Source organism: Amblyraja radiata, chromosome 9 (assembly GCF_010909765.2).
Source record: "Amblyraja radiata isolate CabotCenter1 chromosome 9, sAmbRad1.1.pri, whole genome shotgun sequence".
Classification (NCBI taxonomy): Eukaryota; Metazoa; Chordata; class Chondrichthyes; order Rajiformes; family Rajidae; genus Amblyraja; species Amblyraja radiata.
The window spans coordinates 33,101,906-33,124,652 of NC_045964.1; the positions used below are offsets into that span (position 1 = coordinate 33,101,906).

The 22,747-nt window shown below is 43.9% G+C and overlaps 1 long non-coding RNA gene across 1 annotated transcript; it reads left to right on the forward strand.

Annotated features, from left to right (window-relative positions):
* Positions 1-294: 294 nt before the first annotated feature.
* Positions 295-22,458, forward strand: LOC116977330. The gene is made up of 6 exons (XR_004413185.1): positions 295-304; positions 5,424-5,426; positions 6,467-6,476; positions 18,391-18,395; positions 22,222-22,319; positions 22,447-22,458. It is a non-coding gene; the product is annotated as an uncharacterized LOC116977330 (long non-coding RNA).
* The last annotated feature ends 289 nt before the right edge of the window (positions 22,459-22,747 follow it).

Below are 22,747 nucleotides of genomic sequence, written 5' to 3' on the forward strand. Positions count from 1 at the left end.
CCTTCCTTAACAAGTAAAACCAATTCTTCAGGAGTGATCTCCCTACATCTCTGTGCAGAGTTAGGTACAGAAGAATCTCTGGCTGAAGATCTCTGAATGGATGTGTCAGCATGATCTTAGCCTCTCAATATTATTAATGTTTCTGTGTAAAATACGGTTTCAAGAGAAGAGACTTCCAATCACATTTTCTAATGTCATAAAACTTTCTGGTACCATTTAGCAAATGTTGAAATGCAGCCTATACATGGCGGAGAAAGTCATAGCTGAAATCAAAGCTTTTATCATAATCTTTAGGAGGCCCTTTGTTTGCAGTAGTCATTTTGCTGGTTTTATCTTTGCAATGTTTTACAATCAGCAACTTCATTATTTTGCCAATCATACTAGTTCAATTTGCTTTACTTTACAATTTGCTCATTGGGTGATAATGCTAATTGTGAACAAACCGGAATTTAATGCATCTGTGAATCGACTCATTGTGAGTAGTTTCTGATGTTGTGCTATAATCTCATTCAGCCCTGATATGAAATTTATTGTCCATACTGGTGGCCTTCTACATCTATAAGCCAGATGGAGCAAAAGAGACAAATCTGAAGTATAATTGAAGGGCGACATGGTGGTGCAGCAGTAGAGCTGATGCCACATAGTGCCAGAGACCCGGGATCGATCCTGACCTTGGGTGCTGTCTGTGTGCAGAGTTTGCACGTTCTCCATGTGACCGCGTGGGTTTCCTCCTGGTGTTTTGGTTTCCACCCTCATCCCAAAGACTTGCAGGTCTGTAGGATAATTGGTCCACTGTAAATTGCCCCGAGTGTGTAGGGAGTAGATGTGAACCTACAAAGCTGCAAGTCTGGGAGGAAACCAGAAAACCCACGTGGTTACAGGGAAAACGTACAAACTCCATACAAACAGCTCCTGCAGTCAGGATCTCTGGCAATGTCAAACAGCAACTCTACCGCTGCACCACTGTGCCGTCTTTTTTGCCTGACTGGTTAGCACGCAACAGAAATTATTTTCACTGTAGCTCGGTACACGTGACAATAATAAACTAAACTATTCAGACTTTTTGAAGTTCCTTAGCCCTCTGCTTCAGTAAAGGTTTTAATGTGTTCACTTTTACTGGCAGCAATAATTTCAAGTGATGATATTCTAATATCTAGTGGACAGGTGCGTGTATTGGACAGGTTTGGAGGGATATGGGCCAAATGCGGGCTAGTGGGACTAGTGTAGCTGGGATATGTTGGCTGGTGCGAGCAAGTTAGGCCGAAGGGCTTGTTCCTGTGCTGTATGACTATGACTCTATGACCAGCAATAAGTCATGTGTAATTCAAGTAACTTTATTCACGTTGTTAATTTTCAGCGGAGAAAGTTGCTAATGGCTTAACTAACTGTGGACTGCCTCTACCCATTGTTTAATATACTTTGCTTAAAAATATATCCTTATGGCATCATTGAGCAAACTAGTTTGTGGAGCAATTATTGAGCTGACAGTTCGAATGATACACTGTTTGAAGACTCTGCGCTAATGACCTTTTAACTACTGTTGTTAATTCAGTGCTCTCACACCCTCAGACCTCTTGTTGGCAATATTTACTGCTCGCTTATTTTGGCCCCAGAGTTTAATTGAATCAATTGAAATATACAGTGTGGAAACAGGCCCTTCGGCCCGTCAAGCCTACACCGATCATCGATCACCTATTCACACTGGTTCTATGATATCCCACTTTCTCATCCACTCTGGCCTGACCACTTATTCGCAAGCCTTGTTCACCCTAAACCTAAACTGCCTGTAGCAGACCAAGAGCTTCAGAGTTTTGTTTAGTTTAGATTAAAGATACTGTGCGGAAACAGGCGCGTTACCCCATCAAGTCAGCGCTGACCAGCGATCCTCGTACACTAGTACTATCCTACACACAAGGTACAATCTTCACCAAAGCAGGTTAATCTACAAACCTGCACGTCTTTGGAGTGTGGGAATAAACTGGAGCAGAACACCCGGAGAAAACCCACGCGATCACGGGGAGAACATACAAACTCCGTACTGACAGCACCCATAGTCAGGATCGAACCCAGGTCTCTGGCGCTATGGCAGCAACTTTACCGCTGCGCCACCGTACCACCCCTTCAAAAAAAAAGAGAGCCTACAAAAAAAATCAGGACTAAACAAAGAATAGTAATTAAAGGACACAAAGTGCTGGTGTAACTCAGCTGGTCAGACAGCATTTCTGAAGAACTTAGATAGATGACGTGGAAACAAAGAACTGCAGATGCTGGTTTATACCAAAGATAGACACAAAGTGCTGGAGTAATTCTGCGGGTCAGGCAGCATCTCTGGAGGCAAAGTATAGGCGAAGAAGGATCTTGACCTGAAATGTCATCTATCCTTTTCCTCCAGAGATGCTGTCTGACCCACTGAGTTACTCCAGCACTAGGTATCTATCTTTAGTATAAAGCAGCATCTGCAATTATTTGTTTCTACTGCAGTTACTTGAGGAAGGGATTTGAGAAATAAATCATATATATATCATAAAATTTGCCAAGAAAATGTCACTTTGCAATTGAGTTGTTCACAGCCACAACAGCAATTGCCTTCATTTAGGCCGCCCATGGGTTTAATTTTCAACTGTGTTAATCAGAGAATTAGGACATCCATAACATAATGATTTAGGTCACAGTCTACCTTGGACCCTGTCACGTAATCTTACAAAATGAAAATGTACATGCTAATTCTGTGCAAGCTAATTGGCACAAATTTATCACCTGTCCTTGGGATACTCATGAATATTATGCAAGTTAAATGAACAGAACACAGAGAGATAAATAACCCTCGGCTTGTGATTCTCTTTGAACAGAGCGGAGAAGAATTTTATTTATTTCTAACAATATCTGAGCACTACATTCCAGAAGATTTGGACTTTAAAAATCTCTAGCATGTTATTATTCAGACTTTTAGTTCAGACCGATAATTAGAACAGATTCCCTCTCAATCAGTGTCAGTGAGACCGAGCTTACATTCTGCACACAACACAAAGGTGAAAAGGAAATGCCTAAAGCAGTAGTTCTTGCAATCTGTTCCTTTACTTTTAAAAGCATTAATCACTATTCTTTGTAGAAACAAAGAACTTCACATGCAGGTCGATACACAAAGGGACACAAAGTGCTGGAGGAATACAGCAGGTCTGAAGAAGGGTCTCAACCTGAAATGGGACCTATCTATATTGTAGATAGACAATAAATGCTGGAGTAACTCATCGGGTCAGACAGCATCTCTGGAGGAAAAGAATAGGTGATGTTTCAGATCGGGACTCTTTAATCTGAAACATCACTTATCCATGTTCTCCAGAGATGCTGCCTGACCTGCTGAGTTACTCCAGCACTTTGTGTCCAACTCAAGTATAGTTTTCCACATTAGTTTTCTAAGGCCAACGTTTTCGGGGTTTTTTTGACTTTTTTTTTAGTTTTTCCATTTCTTTCGCTGTTCAGTGCTCAGATTTTTATTAAATAAGTAACGAGATGTGCATTTCACTCAACTGTTAATTGCTCACTGTGTTCGGTCAATGGAGATCTCAGTTGCCGTTTTTTTTTCTTCTCTTGCCTGCGAAGAAATCTCCTGTACTTTCATATCTTTCCCGTTGTGTTAAAGCTGACAATTGCACATTAATCACATGCATACTCATTCACTGCTGCACCAACAGAAAATTAATCGCTGCCTCACAGCATTGAGGGTGGAGTACACAGATATTAATCCCAAGGCCCACACAAGGGAAAAATAAGCACCCTCACCCATTGAATGACATCTTTATGCTCCATCTTATTTTGCTGCTAAAGAACGAGCTCATTTTTATTGCATGCATTCTTGATAGAGCGAGTAATAGTGATTACTTTCACCCTCAGCCCCCTGTGATTTATGTGGTTGGTGTTGATTGTGTCCAGATACATGTTAATGTGCTTATTCCCTCTACACCCATGACTGTGTGGCCAGGTGCAAGGGTGACACAGTGGTGCAGCAGTAGAGTTGCTGCCTTACAGCGCCAGAGACTCGGGTTCGATCCTGATGTGTCGGGAGTGGATGAGAAAGTGGGATAACGTAGAACTGCTGTGAAGAGGTGATCGATGGTCGCATGGATTCTGTGGGCCGAAGGGCCTGTTTCCCAGCCGTATCCCTAAACTATAGATAGATAGAAAAAGCTGGAGTAACTCAATGGGTCAGGCAGCATCTCTGGAGAAAATGAATAGGTGACTTTTTGGTTTGAGACCCTTCTTCAGACCCTAAACTAAACTTTTTACAGGTCGGGAGGTCAATAATCAAAGGACAGGGAAATAAGTAACTGGTTGAAGAGCAATTTATTCAGAAATGTTTTAACTTAGCAGAGGGAATTAGAAAAAGATTTGAAAGGGAGAAATTTCATAATGCATGGATTGCAACTCAGAAAAATGTTTCAAAAAATTGACACAACCATAATGGTCTAAGTGGCCTCCTTTTAACCTGATTAAGAAAACAACCTTGGTAGAGTTCAAAGTAGTTCACCGAGTCCTCAGGTTTCCTCCCTCACTCCAAAGATGTACAGGTTTTTAGGTTAATTGGCTTTAGGCAAATTAGAAAATTGTCCCTCATACGTAGGATAGTGCTATTGTACGGGGTGACCATTGGTCACGTGCAGTCTTGGTGGGCCAAAGGGCCTGTTTTCACGCTGTATCTTTAAACTAAATTAAATTAAATTAAAGGTAATACTAAACTATAAAATATGTAGGAGGATAGACACAAAATGCTGGAGTAACTCAGCGGGTTAGGCAGCATCTCTGGAGAAAAGGAATAGATGACGTTTTGGGTGGAGACACTTCTTCAGACCGTGTAAACTAAAGAATGCATTGCTTATAATTCCGTATTATTTTAATTTGCAGATCAAATGTGCAATGTTTGTACAATCAGAAGGTCAGTGTCGGGCTGAGTGTAAATTAGAAAAAAAATTACCATTCCGAAATCATCTTTCCTCCTCATAATTCCAAAAGGTTATGGTCTAGAAATTGCAATTGTACATGTGCATTGGGTGATAAAATTTTATTGGAAAACCAATCACCTTATCTAGACTGTGTGTAGCCCAATGTTTGTGATTTTGCAGTTAGTCATAAAATAGGTCTATTAACATATTTCTATGTGTTGCTAAATGGAAACTTTGGTTAAAAAAAACAGTGCATAAAACCGCCACACGGCTCCTCATTGGTTTTGTGGAAGTGGCCATAGGAGACATTCTGGATAACTCATAATAAATAATCTTCTGTATAAAGCATGCAAGGAACCAGCATTGTTTCAGTATTCCGGCAACTATTTTGCCTCAATGCAAGAAGGAAATAAAGTGGAAGAGTTGCTGCCTCAGTGCACCAGAGACTATGGTTCGATCCTGACCATGGGTGCTGTCTGTACGGAGTCTGTGACAGCGTGGGTTTTCTCCGGGTGCTCCAGTTTCCTCCCACACTCCAATGACATGCAGGTTTGTAGGTTGATTGTAAATTGTCTTTAGATTTTAGACATTAGACTTAAGGGGTAAAGCATGGAAACAGGCCCTTTGGCCCACCGAGTCTGCACCGACCAGCGATCACCCATTCAGACTAGTTCTATGGTATCCTACTTTCTCATCCAGTCATTTGGCGTCCCTAGTGTATAGGATGTTAAAGTGGGAAAACAAAGAACGTGCTGGTCGGTGCGGACTCGGTGGGCGAAAAGGTCTTTCCCTATGCTGTATCTTGCTGGAGTCTAGTATGAACGGGTGTGTACGATGGTCGGCGTGGACTCGGTAGGCCGAAGGGCCTATTTCCACGCTGTATCTCTCTAAAGTCTAATGTGAATGGGTGATTGATGTTCGGCGTGGACTCGGTGGGCCGAAGGGCCTATTTCCACGCTGTATCTCTCTGAAGTCCAAAGTGAGCATGTGATTGCAGGTCGGCGTGGACTCGGTGGGCCGAAGGGCCTATTTCCACGCTGTATCTCTCTGAAGTCCAATGTGAGCATGTGATTGCAGGTCGGCGTGGACTTGATGGGCCGAAGGGCCTATTTCCATGCTGTGTCTCTGAACTAAAAAAATTCAAAAACTCTAAACCTCAAAGATAACATTTCAGAATAGAATAAGAGTGTGAGTTAAGTAGGGTGATACTTTATATCCTGCAGCTATCCAGCTAACCTCATGGCTTACTGTAGATCAAGGCGGCGAACCAGCTGGGATCCATTCTCCTTGTTAACTAAATGTGGCCACACTAATTAGTCGACAGGATGATAGAAACAGGTTGGATCATCGCCCAGTTGCAAGCTCCAGCTTTCACTGTGTTGCCACTGCAATATGTTCAAAGTACTTGTAGAGCAAGGCTTGGACTGGCTCAAGATGATAGCAGTAATCAAAAGCTATCCCTCTAGTTGACAGGTAAAGTGTCATTGATATATGTCGGCAGCTTCCTCGGTGTCATTCCCGTAATGAAGAAAAGTTGTTGTTCCTGCCTCACTGGCCCACACAATATTGCACCCTGTAACAGCTTCATTTTCAACCAGACCGGTGGAAACTGGCTGGAATTTATCTTTTGTAGAAACATAAAGTATAAAAAACAAATGACTACACTTTAAATCTGATTGTAAGATTCATAGAGTCGTGATCTATCAACTCACGTTTTATTTGTAGATGTGTCGTAGACTGTGGGTGGCGGCACGCTGGCGCCTTACAGTTGCTGCCTTACAGTGCCAGGGACCCAGGTTTGATCCTGACTCGGGTGCCGTCTATACGGAGTTTGTATGTTCTTCCTGTGACCGCGTGGGTTTTCTCCTGGAGCTACGGTTTCCTCACACACTCCAAAGACGTACAGGTTTGAAGGTTAATTTGGCTTAGTAGCAATTGTAAATTGTCCTTAGTGTGTAGGATAGTGCTAGTGTACGGGGATCGCTGGTCAGCGTAGACTTGGTGGGCTGAAGGGCCTGTTTCCATGCTGTACCTCTAAACTAAACTAAACTTTAGAGATACTGCATGGAATCAGTCCCTTCGGCCCACCGAATCAACCCCCACCTGCAATCACCCCGTACACTAGCACTATCCTACACACTAGGGACAATTTAACAACCTACCAAAGCCAATTAACCTACAAAGCGTTACGTCTTTGGAGCGTGGGAGGAAACTGAAGCACCCGGAGAAAACCCGCGTGGTCACAAGAAGAAGTTAAAATTCCATACAGGCAGCACCCATAGTCAGGATCGAACCCGGGTCTCTGGCGCTGTGAGGGAGCGGCTCTACCACTGCACCACTGTGCTGCAATCTTACTGGGCTTTCCAACGTTAATAAATGTAACCTCCTCAACAATGAAGAAGGTGTCTATCAGCACAGTGGTACAAAGCTTTCTCTCAACTAAACTTTCCTCAGTTGGGGAGACAAAAAATGCTGGAGAAACTCAGCGGGTGAAGCAGCATCTATGGAGAGAAGGAATAGGCGACGTTTCAGTTAGGGATGTCATTAATCAGAGGACAGGGAAAGAATTAACTGGCTAAAGGTGTGTTAAAGAGAAATTTGCTCAGAAGGTTATCCATGCTGTATCTCTAAACTAAACTATCCTACGAGAGAGATCTCCTGGTTGCCAACCATTTCAACTACCTTTCCCCTTCCCATTCCCACACTGACCTTTCTGTCCTGGGCCTCCTCCATTGCCAGAGTAGCACCTCACATTCCATTTGGGCAGCTTACAATCCAGCGGTATGAACATTGAATTCTCTAATTTCAAGTAACTTCATCTTACACTCCATTTCCCTCTCCCTCCCTCCTTGCCCCCCTTCCTCCACCCTAGTCATGTTACCAGTTCTGCAGTTCTCCACATTGTTTCACTTGAGATCACACCTTCCTGAGCCAACAATGGGCCTATCAGGCACCACCCTGCCTGAGGTCATTTGTGGCTGGCCCTGAATGGCCTTTTCTGATCTCCAGTTATTCACCTCACAGCCCACCTCCCCAACCCCCCCCCCCCCCCCCCGGCATGTCACCTATTTTCTTTCTCCAGAGATGCTGTCTGGCCCACTGAGTTATCCCAGCACTTTGTTTAGTTTTTAGTTTAGAGATATAGCATGGAAACAGGCCTTTCTGCCCACCAAGTCCGCACCGACCAGCGATCCCCGCACATTAACACTACCCTACACACACTAGGGACAATTATACATTTACAACAAGCCAATTAACGTACAAACCTGTATGTCTTTGGAGTTTGGGAGGAAACCGAAGATCTCGGAGAAAAACCACGCAGGTCACGGGGAGAACGTACAAACTCTGTACAGACAAGCACCCATAGTTAGGATCGAACCCGGGTCTCTGGCACTGTAAGGCAGTAGCTCAATGCCCATTTATGTATATCTTTAAGCTAAACCCCACTCTGCTTTTCCTTTGCAGTCTTAATTATGTAACATTGTACGTTGACCATTTTAAATGCAAAGATAATGGTGGTTGTGCTCTTGTGCTGTTAAGTCTATTGTGAGAAGCAATTCGATCTCTAAAAGCACAATCTTGAATCCAGCATTTTCAATTCTTAGCTGCAGTAACTGCATCTTTAAAGACCTATACTTAGAGAGTCGTGAAACAGTATGTGAGAAATTTACTAGTGCTAGGCCATCATTTACAGTAACATCAAACATTTGGACAGCCTCATCATGGGTTATAAATAACCCAGGTCATGTCCTTGATGGGTGAAATATTACAAACAGCTAGCCCCAGGGACTATAAATTGCAAGGAAAAATAATTTGTTTACCTGATATTTGATAATCAAATGCTGTTCTACAAGGTGTCCTCTGGAAAAAAAAAACATGGAATGATTATTGTGATTTCATTACAATCTGATGTATCATCAAAATGCTGAATAACATCCAGTCATTCATTATTTACAATGAGCACTAAATTAAATGTTGTAGCTTTGCATGCTTAATACATTTTTATAAATGTATAAATGTAGTCCAAACTGATTTGTCAGATGTTTGCTGTATGGGTATTAAGTTAAAAGCTGCAAGGGAGGATGTATCATTGTAGATAGACACAAAAAGCTGGAGTAACTCAGCAGGACAGGCAGCATCTCTGGTGAGAAGGAATGGGTGGTGTTTCAGGTCGAGACCCTCTGGGTCTAAAGAAGGGTCTCGACCCGAAACGTCACTCATTCCTTCTCTCCAGAGATGCTGCCTGTCCCGCTGAGTTATTCCAGCTTTTTGTGTCTATCTTCGGTTTAAACCAGCATCTGCAGTTCCTTCTTACACATGTATCATTGTAGCCTGGCAGACCCTAATTGCTGCAGTAATTAGCAACGTAGTCAATACCTAATACACGTCCACCACCAATATTCCAGCAACTGGTGGACCAGCACCTCCTTTAATCCGGGCAAAATTATGTGCACTTCAAATCCCTCTAGGAACCCCATTCGGCCCATCAAGGCTGTTCTACAATTCGATCACAGCTGATCTATTTTTCCCTCTCAACCCCATTCTCCTTTCTCTCTTTAACCGCTAACCCCCTTACTAATCAAGAACCTGTCAATCTCCGCTTTAAAAATACCCAATGTCTTGGCCTCCACAGCTGTCTGTGGCAATGAATTCCACAGATTCACCACCGTCTGACTAAAGAAATTCCTCCTCATCTCCTTTTTAAAATTATGTCCTTTTATTCTGATGTTGTGCCTTCTGGCCTTAAACTTTCCCTCTATTGGAAAAATCTTCTCCATATCCACTCAATCTAGTCCTTTTATTATATGGTAGGTTTCAATGAGGTCCGCCATCATCCTTCTAAACTCCAGCGAGTATAGGCCCAGTGCCGTCAAACTCTCATCATACATTAGTACAATCATCCCCGGGACCATTCTTGTAAACCTCCTCTGAAAGAGGAGAGCCCAACTACTTTACTTCTGCCCTTCAGGGAAGGAAATCTACCATTCGCATGTATTATATCACAAATGTAACTCAAATAGTAATATGTTACAACAGAAAGAGAATAAAACCTGATGACATTTGGCAATGGCCATGGTTTCTGTGTGCGGCACAGTGGCACAGCTGGTCGAGCTGCTGCCTCCCAGTGCCAGAGACCCGGGTTTGATCCTGACCTCGGGTGCTGTCTCCATGGAGTTTGCACGTTCTCCCTGCAACCACGTGAGTTTCCTCTGGGTGCTCCGGTTTCCTCCCACATCCCAATGGGTGTGGGTTTGTCTGTAAATCGGGCACTCGCCACCCTCAATGGAAAAAAAACCCACCCCATAAATCTCATTTAAACTTTGCCCTTCTTGCCTTAAAGCTACGCCCTCTCGTATTTGATTTGTCCATTCTGGGAAAAAGATTTTGACTGTCTACCCTATCTATACTCTCAGAATTTTATATACTTCTATATCATATCATAACATGTAGTGCAAAAGCAAAATCAGGTTATCCAGTTGTAATTACTTTTAAAATAGATAATGCATCAGAATTAAAGGATTTTTGAATTGAGTATGCATCATCAACACTGTTAATTCACCTCAATTTGTTTACCAAATGAGATAGATGGGAGGTCAGGACCGTTCTCTAGTTGTTGGTAGGATGGTCCAGTTGCCTGATAACAGCTGGGAAGAATCTGGAGGAATGTGTTTTCAAACTTCTGTACCTCTTGCTTGATCGGAGAGAGAAGAAGAGCGAGTGACCGGGGTGAGACTGGCCCTTGACTATAGTTCAATGGTGCTTTTATTGTGATAAGTAAGAAGTGCTAACACACTTTCTTTTCCATGCAAACAGTACAGTAAAGTATTGCCATACCCTCAATCCTCGATTCTCAAGTATACAGAAATAGTCTACTCATCCCACATGCAAGATATGCCATATTTTGGCACCATTTTCAAAGTCCACGCTCTAGTTCTGATGAGCGGTGCCTATTCCAGACAAGTCCCAGGCTGTACACAAAAATGCTGGAGAAACTCAGCGAGTGCAGCAGCATCTATGGAGCGAAGGAGATAGGTAACGTTTCGGGCCGAAACCCTTCTTCAGACTGATAGGGGGTGGCGGGGAGTAGGAAGGAAAAAGGGAGGAGGAGGAGCCCGAGGGCTGGGGGATGGGAGGAGACAGCTCGAGGGCTAAGGAAGGGGAGGAGACATCAAGGGCTAACAAAATTGGGAGAATTCAATGTTCATGCCCGCCGGATGCAGGCTCCCCAAGCGGAATATGAGGTGCTGACTGTTGTGGGCCTCCAGCTGTCGCCTTCCTTGGACATCACGCCCCTCTCCTCGCCCGTCCACTTTTTCTTCCCCGGGGGCACCTCCCGCAGCCAACCTCGAGAGTGTGGTAGACTAGACGCTGGTTCCCTCTCCTCCCCTACCGGCCTCGCTCCTTGCCCATCACAATCCTGACCTTGAGCGCTGTCTGTGCAGCGTTTGCATGTACTCCCTGTGACAGGTTGGATTTTTATCCGGGTGGAATTCTTTGCCACAGAAATCTGTAGAGGCCAAGTCAGTAGATATTTTTGAGGAATAGATAGATTCTTGATTAGTATAGGTGCCAGATGGTTATGGGGCGAATGCAGGAGAATGGGGTTAGGAGGGAGAGATAGATCAGCCATGATTGAATGGCGGAGTAGACTTGATGAGCTGAATGGCCTAATTCTACTCCAATTCCTTATGACCTTATGACCTTATGCTCCGGTTTCCTCCCACACACAACGACGTGCGGGTTTGTAGGTTAATTTATTAAATTGCCCATAGTGTGTAGGGAGTGGATGCGAAAGTGGGATAATGTAGATCTAGTGTGAACAGGTGATCGATAGTTGGTGTGGACCTCATTGGGCTGAGGGGCCTGTTTCCATGCTGTATCTCTAAACATCTCCTACTCGGTGGAAGCTACAGGTCGTAGCGCCCGGATCCATTGATCACGTTGACCTTTTCAATCTACTGTCTGCACTCACTGCCATGTTGTCCCTGAACGTGGATTTGTGTAAATTAGATGCAGAGATTTATTATTCCAGTGGCCAGCAGTTCACTTTCACAAGACTGCAGGGAATCAATATGTACATCCTGAAGGCTAGTTTTTCAGCAATTATAATAACCCCATAGACCAATAAACATAGAAACATAGAAACATAGAAATTAGGTGCAGGAGTAGGCCATTCGGCCCTTCGAGCCTGCACCGCCATTCAATATGATCATGGCTGATCATCCAACTCAGTATCCTGTACCTGCCTTCTCTCCATACCCTCTGATCCCCTTAGCCACAAGGGCCACATCTAACTCCCTCTTAAATATAGCCAATGAACTGGCCTCGACTACCCTCTGTGGCAGAGAGTTCCAGAGATTCACCACTCTCTGTGTGAAAAAAGTTCTTCTCATCTCGGTTTTAAAGGATTTCCCCCTTATCCTTAAGCTGTGACCCCTTGTCCTGGACTTCCCCAACATCGGGAGCAATCTTCCTGCATCTAGCCTGTCCAACCCCTTAAGAATTTTATAAGTTTCTATAAGATCCCCCCTCAATCTCCTAAATTCTAGAGAGTATAAACCAAGTCTATCCAGTATTTCTTCATAAGACAGTCCTGACATCCCAGGAATCAGTCTGGTGAACCTTCTCTGTACTCCCTCTATGGCAATAATGTCCTTCCTCAGATTTGGAGACCAAAACTGTACGCAATACTCCAGGTGTGGTCTCACCAAGACCCTGTACAACTGCAGTAGAACCTCCCTGCTCCTATACTCAAATCCTTTTGCTATGAAAGCTAACATACCATTCGCTTTCTTCACTGCCTGCTGCACCTGCATGCCTACTTTCAATGACTGGTGTACCATGACACCCAGGTCTCACTGCATCTCCCCTTTTCCTAGTCGGCCACCATTTAGATAATAGTCTGCTTTCCTGTTGTTGCCACCAAAATGGATAACCTCACAATGAGAAGCAGTTCGATTTTGGTTTCATTCATCCAACCTCTGATAAACACGTCCTTTTTAAATAATGTTTTCTAATTAATAATCATATTTATTATGTTACTGTGGGCAGGATCCTGAGCAAGTCGAAGTGGGCAGCAATTGAAAAGATGTGTTGTTGTCCAAATACTACTGCACTCTGTTTGGGTCATCAAACTCCAGCTTGAAAACACACACCTCCAGATTCAGAGACAGTTTCTTCTCGGCTGTTATCAGGCAACTGTTGTAAGGAACCGTCCTCTCACCAACTAGAGAATGGTCTTGACCTCCCATCAATCACATTGGAGACTTTATCTTGCACTAGACATTATTCCCTTTATCCTGTATCTGTACACTGTGGACGGCTTGATTGTAATCATGTTTCGTCTTTCCACTGACTGGATAGCATGCAACATAAAACAGATTTCCACTGTACCTCAGAACACAAGACAATAAACAAAACTTAACCTTTACTGCCTAAACGAGACACGTGCTGGAACTTGACAGATCTAATATCAAGTCAAGTTTATGAAGTCAATTATTTATTAATATTAATGCAATATTAAGCTATTATCAGGCAACGGAACCATCTTATCACCACCTAGAGTCCTGAGCTAGCATCTACCTCATCGGAAATGCCTCAAAATTGCTTGGCAATGTCTGTTTTTTCTCTGTTTCATCGGATTAGTCCTTTTATTGGTCTAAATGGACATCTAATTTAAAAAATAGTTTGGCTACACGTTTGATGGATTATTGACTTCAGCATTCATCCTTGTAATTCTAAATTCCCGTCAGCAACACCTAACCAAATCATCGTATTTTGAAGTGGAAAAGATTCAGCCCCAACGTGCCTGGAATGGATGATGTGTCACATTCAACACAATTCAGACAAAGGGCCTTTAATCCAAAATGCTAACAGGGTCGCTTCCCACAGATGCAGCCTGACTCGCTGAACATTTTCAGCAATTTATGTTTTTATTTGATGTTTTCAGCAAAGACAATTTTATTTTTGCCTCCCAACACTGTAATATTGCTCAGCCAGTGGATCGATTCGGGTAGGTTATAGATAGAGTGCCCGAGGCCATCACGCAAAACAAGCTCCCTTCCTTCTACACTTCAAGCTGCCTCGGCAAGGCCACCAGCATAATCAAGGACCAGCACCACCCCGGTCACTGCCACTTCCCCTTTAAACAACTAAACCACCCCCTTACCACTAGAGAATGGGCCTGACTCCCATTTATGTCATTGGAGACATTCGATCTTTAATCAGACTTTATTGGACTTTATCTTGCACTGAACATTAGCCCCTTTACCCTCTACCTCTACACTGTGGGCGGCTTGATTGTATTCATGTATAGTCTTTCCGCTGACTGGATAGCACTCAACAAAAAAGCTTTTCACGGTACCTCGGTACACTTGACACCAAACTAAACTGAACTATAACTGAAAGCTGAATCTATCATTGAGTTTTACTATTATTCATTGTTCTAGCATTTAATTAGGCCAGACTGGGCGGCGTTGTGGCGCAGTGGTAGAATTGCTGTAACACAGCACCAGAGACCCAGGTTTGATCCTGACTATGGGTCTGTACTGTGTTTGTACGCTCTGTATGACCTGCATGGGTTTTCTCTGGGACCTCCAGTTTCCTCCCACACTCCAAAGACATACAGGTTTGTAGGCCAATTGGCTTGGTATCATTACAAATTGTCCCTAGTGTGTGTAAGATAGTGTTAGTGCACAGGGATCGCTGGTCGGCGTGGACTTGTTGGCTGAAGGGCCTTTTCCTGTGCTGTATCTCTAAACTAAATTCTTTATTAACATTAAACATATTTCAAAATGAAAGAAAGGAATTGTTCTTTGATATAATTTGATTTGATATAATTTAATTGCCACACAACCAAGGTCGGTGGTATTTGGGTTGCCAGCAGCGGTACAGTAATAAAGAACACAACCACAATAAAAATTTTACACAAACATCCACCACAGCATTCATCACTGTGGTGGAAGGCACAGAGCTTGGCCAGTCCTCCTCCATTTTCCCCCGTGGTCGGGACCTCCACCCTCCACAGCCGTTGCTGCGGGCGTCCAGATGGTAAGGGACAAAGTCAAAGTCAAGGTGAGTCCAGGATCGGCTCTTCCCAACCAGAGACCGCGGCTTCAGGCTGGTGTAGGCCGCAGGCCGGCGGTCAAAGTTTTAAAGTACCTGCCGTGCCGCAGCCGGAAGCACCGCAGTCTGCATGGCCGGCGGTCGAAGCTCCCCTCCAGGGGTGATGTTAAGTCCATGCCGCACCCGCAGTAGAAGACGGCCGCGGGCCGGCGGTGGAAGCTTCTTCTTCCACCCGGGTCCCCAACGTGAGATCCCGGGCTGTAGGCGCCGCACCAGCTGGAGTTCTGCAGACTGCGGCTTCAGGCTGCCGGCTGCCGCGGGCCAGCGTAACGGAGCGCTTCCCTCCAGCGAGGTCTCACCCGCTCCGCGCCGAGAGTCCACGCTGCGCCCGCCGCTGAAGCTCCAGGCGCGTCTCCGGGAAAGTCCGCGCCGATCCTTGCTGTTAGGCCACGGGGGAGGCGACCTGAAAAAGTCGCCTCTCCATGGAAGAGGCGGCCGAAACGGTTTCCCCCTCACCCCCCCACACCACCCCCCACACATAACACACAAAGAAACATTAAAAACAGACTTTTAAACATACTAAAAAAATAAAAAAAGTTGAAAAAAGACGGACACGCTGCCGACAGGCTGCTGCCAGTGCAGCGCCCCCTACCGAATTATCTACTTTGCATTGCCCTACTTTGCATTTTCCATCCATTAATGCTGAGGAATGAAATGGACAATTCTTTCCACCACTTCTATTTCTGATATTCTTTCACCCCTTCAGTTATTACAGTCAGGAACAGCCTGCTCTAACCAACCTGCTTCAGAGTCTGGCCTGATCTCATGATATTTCTATCATTATCTCCATCATTTTGTAAAGAAAAAGAGAACACTTTTATTGCAGCCATAAAAACAGTGAGGTGATCTTCTGACGCTGTTTTATTAGATTCATTTTATCTCTTATTGACCAAGTATGACACACCAAAAGCAGAATTTATGAAGCAATAATTAATGTGAGTATCCTATGATCCTTAGCGCAGTTGTGAAAAATATTGAATTGGCATTTGTTCTAATCTACACTTACATCAATCTTAAGATATGACCCAGGAAATTTAAAATGTCCTGTTTTGTACAGGATGTAGGTGACACTAGACCAAAACATCAGTAGAGTCTCATCAGCTCAATGTAATCCGAAGCTCTGAAGCATTTTTATAAAGTGCATGATGGACCACCTTGCACTAAAGATTGATACTGTGAATATCTACACGTGACGAAACAAAAAAAAACCTAACGGTACACATAATCTCTATTCATAATCAGTCTCCTGCAGAAATGAAGATTTATAAATCAAGCTGAGTACTTCTACACACTTTGTTACTTACAGCCAAATAATTGAAAATTTGAATCATTTTGTACTTAATGGAGAGTTATAGGATATCTCCTTTAAGCTGCACGATAATTTACTTCTCTCAGTCATTCTCTTGTACAGCAGCTTGTTGCAATTGCACGTCCCGTTGATCTGCATTATATTTATCTCCTTGCACATCAGCTTTGTCAAACGGCAAATATAATCCCTGTATTATCAGGAATGCCAGCAACGTGTATTGCTGAAAGAACCTCAGAGAGAATGTATGGAATGTGCCGGTACATCGTCTTGCAAAGCCATCTTGCGGCCGGGACTGTATGGAGGCTCACCAATGCTTGGAATAATCAGGCAACATCAAAGCTGCCTTTGTTCCTGTTTTATGCTTAGCTGCTGACAAGGTTTTATTTAATAAATAAATAAACAATACAGCAGGGGCTTTTATCATCAAATCTACAGCAATTGTGATGCATCAAGAGAGGTTTGGTGAAGTGTTACTGGGCACTACTCTCTTCCTGATCCAAATATCGAGAAAGATAAAAAGAAAAAATATCTCCAAAGGAATAAAACAAAATGCGTTTACTTCAATCATGTTGCCCCTCAGTTCCCTGCCTCACATTTCCATCAGTTTCCCAGAGTTCACAAAAAGATCTTCCTGCCTGATGTTTTGCTACATTTTCGCTTATATTCTTTTGAATATTAAAAAAAATTCTGACAATTGCCTCATCGTTTGTCCGTTCACTTCTCAGCTTCATTCATGACGTGTCTGATACTTTCTGTCACTTTGATAACCTCAGTATCTCTTGGCCATATTATATCTCCATGCACTCATTCGCAAGATGTAAAATTGTGTATTGCTGGGTAACTGTAAGAAGTTTAGGTAACGTTGTATTGTAGAGGACAACATGGCTGAGAAGGACACAAAATACTGGAGTAACTCATCGGGTCAGGCAGCATCCTTGGAGAACATGGATAGGCGACTTTTTTGGATTGGGGTCCTCCTTCAGACCCTGTGATGGAGCCAGTGGGAATTAGAGAGGAGATTACGTAATGGTGCCATCCTTCCCTAAAGCCAAAAGGTCACAAAGTCAGTGGTACATAAGGAAAAATTAAAAAGAAGACATATAAAAATAATATAGAAAATGTTGGCCTAAGAAAACTAATGAGGAAAGCTGTTACTTGAGTTGAATGCAAAATGCTAGAGCAACGGCTGGGCGGCACAGTGGCGCAGCGGTAGAGTTGCTGCCTAACAGTGACTGGAGAGGAGAAGAAAGTTGGAAAAGGGGAGAAGTAGAACAGAACGTGGCAGGTAATGTGGACACAGGCAAAGGGGTTTTTGACAGGCAGATCATTGGAAGGCCAGAGATAAGAATAGAAGTTTTAGTTTAGTTTAGAGATACAGCACGAAAACAGGCCCTTCGGCCCACTGTGTCCAGTGATCACCCCGTACACCAGTTCTATCCTAAGCACCAGGGACAATTTACGGAAGCCAATTAACATAGAAACCTGCACATCTTTGGGATGTGGGAGGAAACCAGAGCACCTGAAGAAAACCCACACTGCCATAGTGTCATAAAGTCTTACAGCGTGGAAACAGATCCTTCGGCCCAACTTGCCTAAACCAGCCACCATGTCCCATCTACACCTGTCCCAACTGCCGGCGTTTGGCCCATATCCCTCTAAACCTGTCCTATCTAAATGTTTCTTAAACATTGTGATAGTATCTTCCAGCAACTCTTTCCGTACACCTTCCACCCTTTGCATGAAAAAGTTACCCCTCAGATTCATATTACATTTTTCTCCCTGCACCATAAACCCATGTCCCCAGGTTCTCGATTCCCCTACTTTGGGCAAGAGACTCTGTGCATTTACCCGATCTATTCCTCTCATGACTTTGTACACCTCTGTAAGATCACCCCTCATCCTCTTGCATTCGAAGGAGTAGAGTCCTAACCTGCTCAACGTCTCCCGGTGGCTCAGCACTTCAACTCCCCCTCCCATTTCGAATCCGAACTTTCTGTCCTGGGCCTCCTCCATGGCCAGAGTGAGTCCCACCGCAAATTGGAGGAACAGCACCTAATATTTTGCCTGGGTAGTTTACACCCCAGCGGTATGAACATTGACCTCCAATTTCAGGTAGTCCTTGCTTTCTCCCTCCTTCCCCTCCCCTTCCCAGCTCTCCCACAGCCTACTGTCTCCGCCTCTTCCTTTTTTTTCCTGGCTCCCCCGACATCAGTCTGAAGAAGGGTCTCGACACAAAACAACGCCTATTCCTTCTCTCTATAGAAGCTGCCTCACCCGCTGCGTTCCTCCAGCTTTTTTTGTCTACCTTCAATTTTTTCAGCATCTGCAGTTCTTTCTTAAACATTAACTGCTTGCAAATATGTTGTGCAATTTGAAAGGGTTTCTTGTCTCCTTGAGCCCCAGAAATATAGAATTTGTTCTCAAATCAAGCAATCCTTGATGTGCAAGATTAAAATTGCATGTTCAGTTCACTAGATTCAATGATAACCCTTGGGTGGGAGATTGCAACCTTCACGTGGTCTGCCCTGTTTCAACGAATGCAATCAACCTGGCGTGCACTATCAAATAAGATCCAATAGAACAAGTTGTCCTACAACTTTAGGCTGTGCACGCCATACACAAGAAGAAGAAGGATGATAACCCAAGCAATACTGATCTATGAATGTGCATCGCTCTCCAATCTTGAAAGTTCCACACAAGTTCATTAATAGGAACGGAAGGGGTATCTTTTTTACATAAAGGGTGGTGGGTGTATGGAATGAGCTGCCAGAGGATGTCATTGAAGCAGGCGCTGTCGCAATGTTTAAGAAACATTTGGACAGGTACAAGCATAGATAGGTTTGGAGGGATATCAACCAAATGCAGGCAGGTGGGACTAGTGTACAGTAGATGTGGCATGTTGGTCGTCGTGGGCAAATTGGGCTGAAGGGCCTGTTTCCACGCTACATGGTTCTATGACTATGATACCGTGAATGTTAGGGCTCTGGGGAGTGTTGTAGGATGGATCTAAGAGTGCATGTGCATGGTTCCATGAAGGTGGAGTCGCAGGTCGATCGGGTGGTCAAAAAGATGTTTGGCACATTGGCCTTCATCAGGCAGAGTATTGAGTATATAAGTTGGGAGGTCATATTGCAGTTGTATAAGACGTTGGTGAGGCTGCATTCGGAGTCTTGTGTTCAGTTCTGGGCACCATGCTATTGGAAAGATGTTGTCAAGCAGAGTGAGAGCTCTGTGGTCCATTCATTAATGCGACCAATGCTATTTCATCATATTTTCACATCAGTCATGTTTTCATGATTCCCTACTTTTAGTCTTATCCGTTTCCATTTGCGGTTGCCGTGGGAATTGGTTTCCTGCAGAGGCAGCTACAAAAGGCTTGAATTTCATGTCAATTCAAGTTCCCTGAATCGGGGTGTAGAGAAGATTTATGAGGATGTTGCCAGGACTAGGGGGTCTGAGCAAAAGGGAGAGGTTGAGTAAGGTGGGACTATTCCTTGGAGCGCAGGAGGTTGAAGGGTGATCTTATAGAGATGTATAAAATCATGAGTGGAATAGATCATCTAAATACAGTGTCTTGCCCAGAGTAGGTGAATCGAGGACCAGAGATTCTGATTCAGATTCAGATTCAATCTTTATTGTCATAGTGCAGAGTACAGTACAGAGACAACGAAATGCAGTTAGCATCTCACCCAGAAGAGCGAACATAGAATAATGAACGATAAATATATATACGTACATACTTATTTAAGGTGAAAGGGGTAGCTTTTTCACACAAAGGGGGGTGGGTATATATAACAAGCTGCCAGAGGAGGTAGTTGAAGCAAGGACTATCCCAACATTTAAGAAACTGTTAGACAGGTACATGGATAGAACAGGTTTGGAGGGATATGGGCCATATGCGGGCAGGTGGGACCAGTGTAGCTGGAACATGTTGGCCAGTGTGGGCAAGTTGGGCCGAGGTTTCCACACTGTATCACTCTATGACTTCATGACAAGTGAATCAGTAAAGTTTATGTTTCAATTACAGCAATAAAATACAATCCTACGTTTTATAACCAAAAGGCAATTAAATATAAATGTTTATAATGTGTGAGAGAGGTGCAGCAGTCAGATCTTGCCTGAACAATGCGTGTTGACTGTTTTTCGTTTTAATGCTCTAATAACATTCTAATTATGTCGCAGAAATGGCTTTCAACCCAGATGCAGCTCACAAATTATTTTAAATCATTTGCCCGTCAGCCCTTATTTCTGTAAAGGGGAAATGAAGCTCTGGTAAATTGACAGTCATGATGTTCTTTGTGGATGTCACTGTTACAAATCTTAATAATCCATCACAGCCAATCACCCTGGAGATAGCTCATCCACAGAGCACCTCACGTACAGCATGGACACAGGCCCTTCTGCCCACCCAGCATCTATGTCCTCATACAACCCTGTTAACTCAGTTTCACGTTGACATTAGGGTACTTGGGTAGTTTATAACCTAACATACTGTAGATTCATTTTCTGACACATATCACCTGGGTATCTCAGAACTATGTAAGCTGAAAGAAACAACAGCATTGCGAAGGTCCATTTTAACCTTGTCCATCGAGAACAACCATGGTAGGGGATGAAGAAAGCTTTTGTGCTTGGATGGGTGGTGAGCAAGGCTGGAAACTGCACGGAGAGCTCTTGAACACCACGAGAATTCCACGATTGTTCACGACGAGTGGTCAAGTTAAAATGGACCTTCGTAACCCTGTAGCTTCTTTCAGTTCACATTGACCCGAGAGGCTCCTGCGATATAGGTCCAAAAATGAATCTCTGTGGAGTCTGAAGAAGGGTCCCGACCCGAGATGTCACCCATCGTTTTCCTCCAGAGATGCTGCCTGACCCGCTGTGTTACTCCAGCACTTTGTGTGTTTTTACTTTGGTATAAACAAGCATCTGCAGTTCTTTGTTTCTATTATTTCTGCTGCATCCCCGGGCTCAGTAAGTTTAACCAGTGAGACCAAGCGTGTAAACCCAGAGGGACCCAAGCTTCAATTGGTGCCCTGTGCCAAGGGAAGGGATCTCAATGAAGGCCTTGTATATATAAACAGGTTCAGAAGCTTCACTTAAAGAGGTGAATTGGGCAAATTTTCCTGATTCATCTCACCATTCCATCTGTAACATCCAAGTTACACATTTTCTTGCCATATCTCGCATAAGGAATAAATCATTCCATAAAGGGTGAGGTCATTGACAAATAGAATAAGTTCATAACTTGTAGAAGAAGAATGTCATTCAGCTCATTGTCTACTCTGCCATTCAATCATGGCTGATCTCTTTCCCTCTCAACCCCATTCTCCGGCCTTTTCCCCATAACCCCATTACTAATCATGAATATGTCAATCTCCACCTTAAATATATCCATTGACTTGTTCTCCACAGCCTTCTGTGGCAATTAATTCCACAGATTCACCACCTTCTGACTAAAGAGAATCATCCACATCTCCTTTCTAGAGGTACGTCCTTTAGAGAGACGTTTAGGGGGAATAAAAATAAATTAGGGTAGGATTAGTGGAAAAATGGGCAGTTGATGGTCGGCACCGACCTAGTGGGCTGAATGGCCTGTTGCCGCGGTGTATCTTTCCCTGACTCTCTAACTCAGTGGTTCTTGGTCACAAGGCTCTCCAACTCTGGATGCATTTGCATTTTGACATCACAGAATGATAGAAACAAAGACCAGCAGATGCAGGTTTATACCAAAGATAGACACAAAGTGCTGGAGCAACGCAGCGAGTCAGGCAGCATCTCTGGAGAAAAAGGATGGGTGATGTTTTGGATTAAGACGCTTCTTCAGACCGAGAGTGCGGCGGTCGGCAGCCGTTTCACTGAACACGTGCTCAGTCCGCCGAGGCCAACGTGAACTCCCGGTTGCCAACCATTTCAACTCCCCTTCCCATTCCCACACTGACCTTTCGGTTCTGGGCCTCTTCCATTGCCAGAGTGAGACAACATGCAAATTGGAGGAACAGCACCTCATATTTTACTTGGGGAGCTTACAACTTAGCGATATTAACATTGAGGAGATTGAGGAGAGGTCTGAAGAGGGGTCTCGACTCAAAACGTCCCCGTTCCTTCTCTCCAGAGATGCTGCTTGTCTCGCTGAGTTACTCCAGCATTTTGTGTCTATCTTCAGTATTAACATTGAATTCTCTAACTTAAAGTAACTTCATGTTACACTTCCCTCGCCTCCCCGTCCCTCCTTCCCCCCCTCCTTGCCCCCCTTCCTCCACCCTAGTGTATTGGGTGAGCACTGGTCAGCGTGGACCCGGTGGGCATAGGGCCTGTTTCTATGCTGTATCTCTAAAGTCTACAGCTTAAAGTCTCAACTTTAATTGTTTTACCT